The sequence below is a fragment of the Saccostrea cucullata genome, unplaced genomic scaffold (genome assembly GCF_032062105.1).
Source record: "Saccostrea cucullata isolate Sc308-1 unplaced genomic scaffold, CSIRO_AGI_Scuc_v1 ctg12836, whole genome shotgun sequence".
Classification (NCBI taxonomy): Eukaryota; Metazoa; Mollusca; class Bivalvia; order Ostreida; family Ostreidae; genus Saccostrea; species Saccostrea cuccullata.
In genome coordinates, this window is record NW_026921039.1 from 11771 (window position 1) to 17042 (window position 5272).

Below are 5272 nucleotides of genomic sequence, written 5' to 3' on the forward strand. Positions count from 1 at the left end.
AAAATAAATTAGTAAACGGGGTCTGTTGTTTTTTTATTTCTTTTCTTGTTCTCAAGGAGTGTACGATGATAGGTTTACTAATGTAAACTATGATAATTTGAAGTTTTCTGCTCGGGACATATTACTATGAGCCATGTTGACCCTATGATGAATCGGAAAGGCTGAAGTCCCTAAGATTGCCAGTGCGATATTTATGATATTAATGGTTTTATATATTAAATGACAATGGAAAATGGTAAAGTCTGTGTTATATATAATTAAAACGTATTAGTGATTTTGTTGTTTAACTGTTTTATGATTTCAGATCGTAATATTTAAAGGGAGAATTGATAGTTTAATTAATTGTAATTCATTTACAGAGTTATCTCCCTTTATGCAGCGAATCTTTTAAGCGCAGATTGTATATTACCTACCATATTGATACAAATATATTAAGACTATTTGTGCTATGTATATATGATGTGTTATTATGATTTTTCATGGCATTTTCCAATCATCCCATTTCCTTGCTTACTTGCTTATTCCATTTTCCATGATGTAATAAATGGAATGTGGAACCTTGAAATTTCTCTATATTTCTACCAGATCGTTGCAATATGTAGAGTGAACAGACAATCATAACCACAAACCCATTTCATTGAACGATAATTAATTTAGCATAAGTTATTAACATTTCTTTCTCTGAAAATGGTTGAGTTGTAACTACGAAATTAAACGAACCGGGATATTACATCGGGATCGGAATTTAAAAACTTAACCATGTAAATATTGTCGTGTGACTGTACTGACATTTTTTTGTTGTTGCGTTTGAATGTTAAAATCACGGTAAGACTTTAAAGTTGAAGAGAAGAAATTAATGCAATAAATTAAAACTAAAAATATCTACAAACGATAGAGTCGAATATGTTTTTGTAAATGAATGATTTACATACACATGTACATTATCTAAAAACCTGTTTCGTCTACATCCCCAAGTGTATAACAAAACTTCCATTTGTACCTCCATTGTAGATTTATTAATATTTTGTAACGTTATAATATTAAAACATGATCACATTGATACGATAACTTTAAATGCCCCCTCTAATCATCACTAGTCAGGAGCTCTACCAAATCAAATGAACTCTCTGGCCATTGGACGCTGTCTGAAAGAAACATTCCTCTCAGTGTAAAGACCCCCCCCCCCTTCCAAAAAGAAAAGACACCAGGCCAGAAAAGGACATGGGTTGGTGTCTTCAGGGATAAAAAGGGAGGAATGTGGCAGTGGGGGGGGGGGGGGAATTTGAATGCCAGTGGTCAGATAACTCATTTGGTAGAGCACCTGACTATTACCTCTGAGGGCGTGGGTTCAAATTCAGTCTGGTTTATTTTATCTTTCTCCCTAAACTGTATTCAATATTTACATCTAAATACAGTATTCTTGACTAGAAGATTAGGCCTTATAATTTTCATTAATTTTTTCATCATTACATGATGTTGAATTACGTATACAATTATACATATGTGTAATTTGTTGATCTGTTTGTTGTATTGTAGATGTCAGAGTTACAACTGCTGAATGAGGAAATGGATGCCAAGTTGATTCTGTTCTTTGACACTTTGGCATCGCTCTACCAAGAACAGGAGAAACTTAACGACCAAATCAAGGATGGCTTCTGGAACATGTCCAGAGCTCGCTAAACATGGGGGTCAAGTTTGTAGGGATGGATCAGATTCACGAAGAAGACATGCAGGCATCGACAAAAGTGAAGGTCACGGGTGGGGGGGAAGAAGAAATGTTTGCCGCTTTCACCAGTCTGGGGATTACAGAGGATGAGACCAATGAAGTAGAAAATGTAGGATTACGAAAAAGAAATGTTGGAAATTCTGAAGAAAATTCTTCTCCACCAGACAAAAAGACAACCACGAAGAAGAAAGGTCAGCATGATCCTCTGAAATGGTTTGGTGTCCTAGTTCCACCAAGTTTCGACAGTGTCAGAAGCAGTTTAAGTCCTCATTGGAGACCACCATTGCCATCGCAAACCTCAAACAAAAACTTCTCCTGTTAAAATCTGAGTACTCAGATCTAAAGAAAAAGAAAGGCTGAGATGAACTCTTAAGACTGTCCCCAGTAGATTAAAACTACAGACTTCCTTTAACTTTTTTATTATTAGTCAGATGAAAGAATTCATTGTAATGAAGGAAATAGAAGAAAAAACCTCAAGGCCTAAATGTGTTAAAGGCGAACTGTGTATGAACTCTTTGCAGTAAAGTAATAAATTACTAAGGAAAATTAATTTAAGTTATCCTGAATGAAAGTTCAAATGAGCAATTTTTAAAGTAAGACAGATGGTTACAAAAATTCTACCTGAAATATGCTTGCTACACATTAATCTTTATATATGTTGTGATGTTTAATTTCCTTGGCCAGATGCAATATTAAACAAGGAAAAGCTAAGTCATTTGTAGCCCATTTATATACTTGTGACAGTTATTTTGGAATCTGTATCTGAACACTTCCTGACCACATAAAGATAATGATGAAATTATGTTGAACTTGTTGAACTGCAATAGTATTAAGTTAAATGCAGACTGATTTACTTAAAGTATGCCCTTTCTACAGAGGTTTTGACAGAATTTCCCCCCCTTGTTTGTCCTTTTCAGAGACAGGATTTGATTTAGAATTACTCAAGCAGTCATTTCTAGGTTTTGTTTATATTTAAGATAGCTCATTTGTTTCTTCAAATCAGAAAGTTTATTACTAGAAGATAAGATCAAACCCAACCTACAGTTGCTGATTGTTAGATATAGAAAGCAATAAAACTAAATTAATGTAGTTGACACTGATAAAGTGATATTAATTAATTTCATAGAAGTTTATGCCTGTAGCTACCAACCACAGTAGCAGTTTATATATTTATATTTACATCCACTGAATATTTTCTTCTTTATTTCTCAAGAAAACCCATTGCGTTCATCACTGCATGAACTACATTAGGCATATCACCTGTACAGATTTCTTGATCAGTGGCCGTTCCATCAATGAAACGCACAAAGATGTTCGCATCATTAACACAATAATTAATAATTTTAATCCTACTTAAAATGATAATTTAAACAGATATAAATATAAACAATAAAATGTCTTTCTTTGTTTGTTATTACTGGAATGAACGGTCGCAGCTATTGCAGAAAAAATTTACATAACCCGCTTATGCGGGCTATGTATTTTTTCTGCAACAGTCTTCCGTTCATTTCCCAAAAAACAAACAAAGAAAGCATTTTATTGTTTAAATGAACAGATTTCTTTTCACTAGTGTGGATTTGATGGTTAAAGCATTATGTTTCATTTCTTAGTTAGATACATGTATAATAAACTATATATGCATAGAGCACGGATAAAAATTTTGCCAATTTGGAGAGAGATTAGAGACCAAACACTAATTAATAAAAGGTTTAATCTATATTTTGCATCAAATGTTTTTAATTTATTAGCTGTTAATATATTGTATTCACAATTCAAGAGAATAGACAAGAATTTAGGAAATTTTCCCTTTTCATACATCTCAAGAAAAGAAATTTGCATCATGTAAATTTATATGAAAAATTGTCCATGTTAGCCTGGCTTTAATATTTATTTTCCATTTGTATCCTGATTCCTTATTAAAACATTTCTCCAACACCCTAATTCTTTGTCACAAAGCATCCTTAGCCCAGTACTTTAATTTACTGTAAAATTACATATTTTTGTGGGGTTTAATTTTTTCGAGGTTTAAAGGAAAAATATTGGTTTGTTGGGATTTTGTGGGGGATTGTTGGGATTTTGTGGGATCTTGTTAGGATTTTGTTGGGATTGTGGGATTTTGTGGGGATTGTGTGGATTTTGCTAGGATTTTGTGGGGATTTTGCTAGGATTTTGTGGGGATCTTGTTAGGATTTTGTGGGGATTGTGTGGATTTTGCTAGGATTTTGTGGGGATTGTGTGGATTGTTGGGATTTTGTGGGGATTGTGGACATAATTCGATCGTGGGTTCTCCAAACCAATGAAAATTAAACCCCAATGAAAATTAGTGACTTCATAGTAATTAAAAAAAAAATTAATAGCTAAATTTTTATTTGGCAAGGAACTTTATGTTTTATTTATAGGACAGTCCCCCTGGAGGTTGGCTTAATTAATTTCCTTATCACCATAAAAAGGTTCCAGGGTCAACAATCTGAATTCATTACAAAATTCTAATGTACGGATAAGGAAAATACTAAGGAATTTGTCAGCTCATATTTTGATTTAATTAGCGACAAGGATAAAGCTCATTATGTCTGTTAATGTCACTGTTATGTAATGAGAAGGATATTTTTTTTTACAAACAATACAGATCTTCAAATCAAAGCACTGGAAGTACTGGGAAGTTACCTAAAATTCAGTTGATTTTAAAATGTTAATATATCTACAAAACAATAGCTATATCTAATACTATTTGCATATTACATCCTATCATTAAAGTGAACTGCAATAAAGTAACCCCCCCCCCCCTTCAGCAAAATCAACAAAAACAATTATTTTGTAACACCAATTAGTATCTTTATGGTTTAAATCTCACACTAAATGTATGTTCTGGTATTGAGGAACAAATGCAACAATCAGTCAAATGTCAAAATTACAAACTCGGAAAACAGCAGAGGCTTCTGTGAGAATTTTCCGAGTTCTTCCCCAAAAATGGTGGCCAAGGGACATAACCTTTAAAAAGTGTGGGTTCAATCATCTTGCTCTGTTATAATTTTATTGTATTATTTCATAAATTATTTGTATTCATATACTCCAGATGGGGTCTTTGTGAAACTTGAAAAAACCAGTTAATGGTCCATGGTCGTATCCTCTTCCACATTTCAGATAATAATACACAGGGCTCATGGGCGATTGTCATATGTCAACAGGGGATGCTTACTCCTCCTAGGCACCTCATCCCACATCTAGAGTTTTAAGTTCCAGGGTCCCGTTTGTGCCTTTTTCACAATTTTATTTATTATAGTTTTTTAGATCAACCACTCTTCTTAACCTTCATCCTTTTTCATAGTAACAGCCAGACTAGTTAATTCAGAAACTCAAGTCCAAAATAAACCAGCTTAAATTGCAATATTTGAAAACTTTCATGTTCAAAATGAATTATTTTGTTAGCAACCAGTACTTGAAAAGAAAACCTGTAATTACGGCCTACTTTTGATTAAATAAATTTCTAGGACAAAGAATAGCCGTTGAACTATAAAGGTATTAAAATGTGATATAATTTGGCTTGGA

At 33.2% G+C, this 5272-nt stretch overlaps 1 pseudogene; it reads left to right on the forward strand.

The window, feature by feature from the left end:
- Positions 1-767: 767 nt before the first annotated feature.
- Positions 768-2086, forward strand: LOC134259041 (coiled-coil domain-containing protein 115-like; annotated as a pseudogene).
- Positions 2087-5272: the final 3186 nt, after the last annotated feature.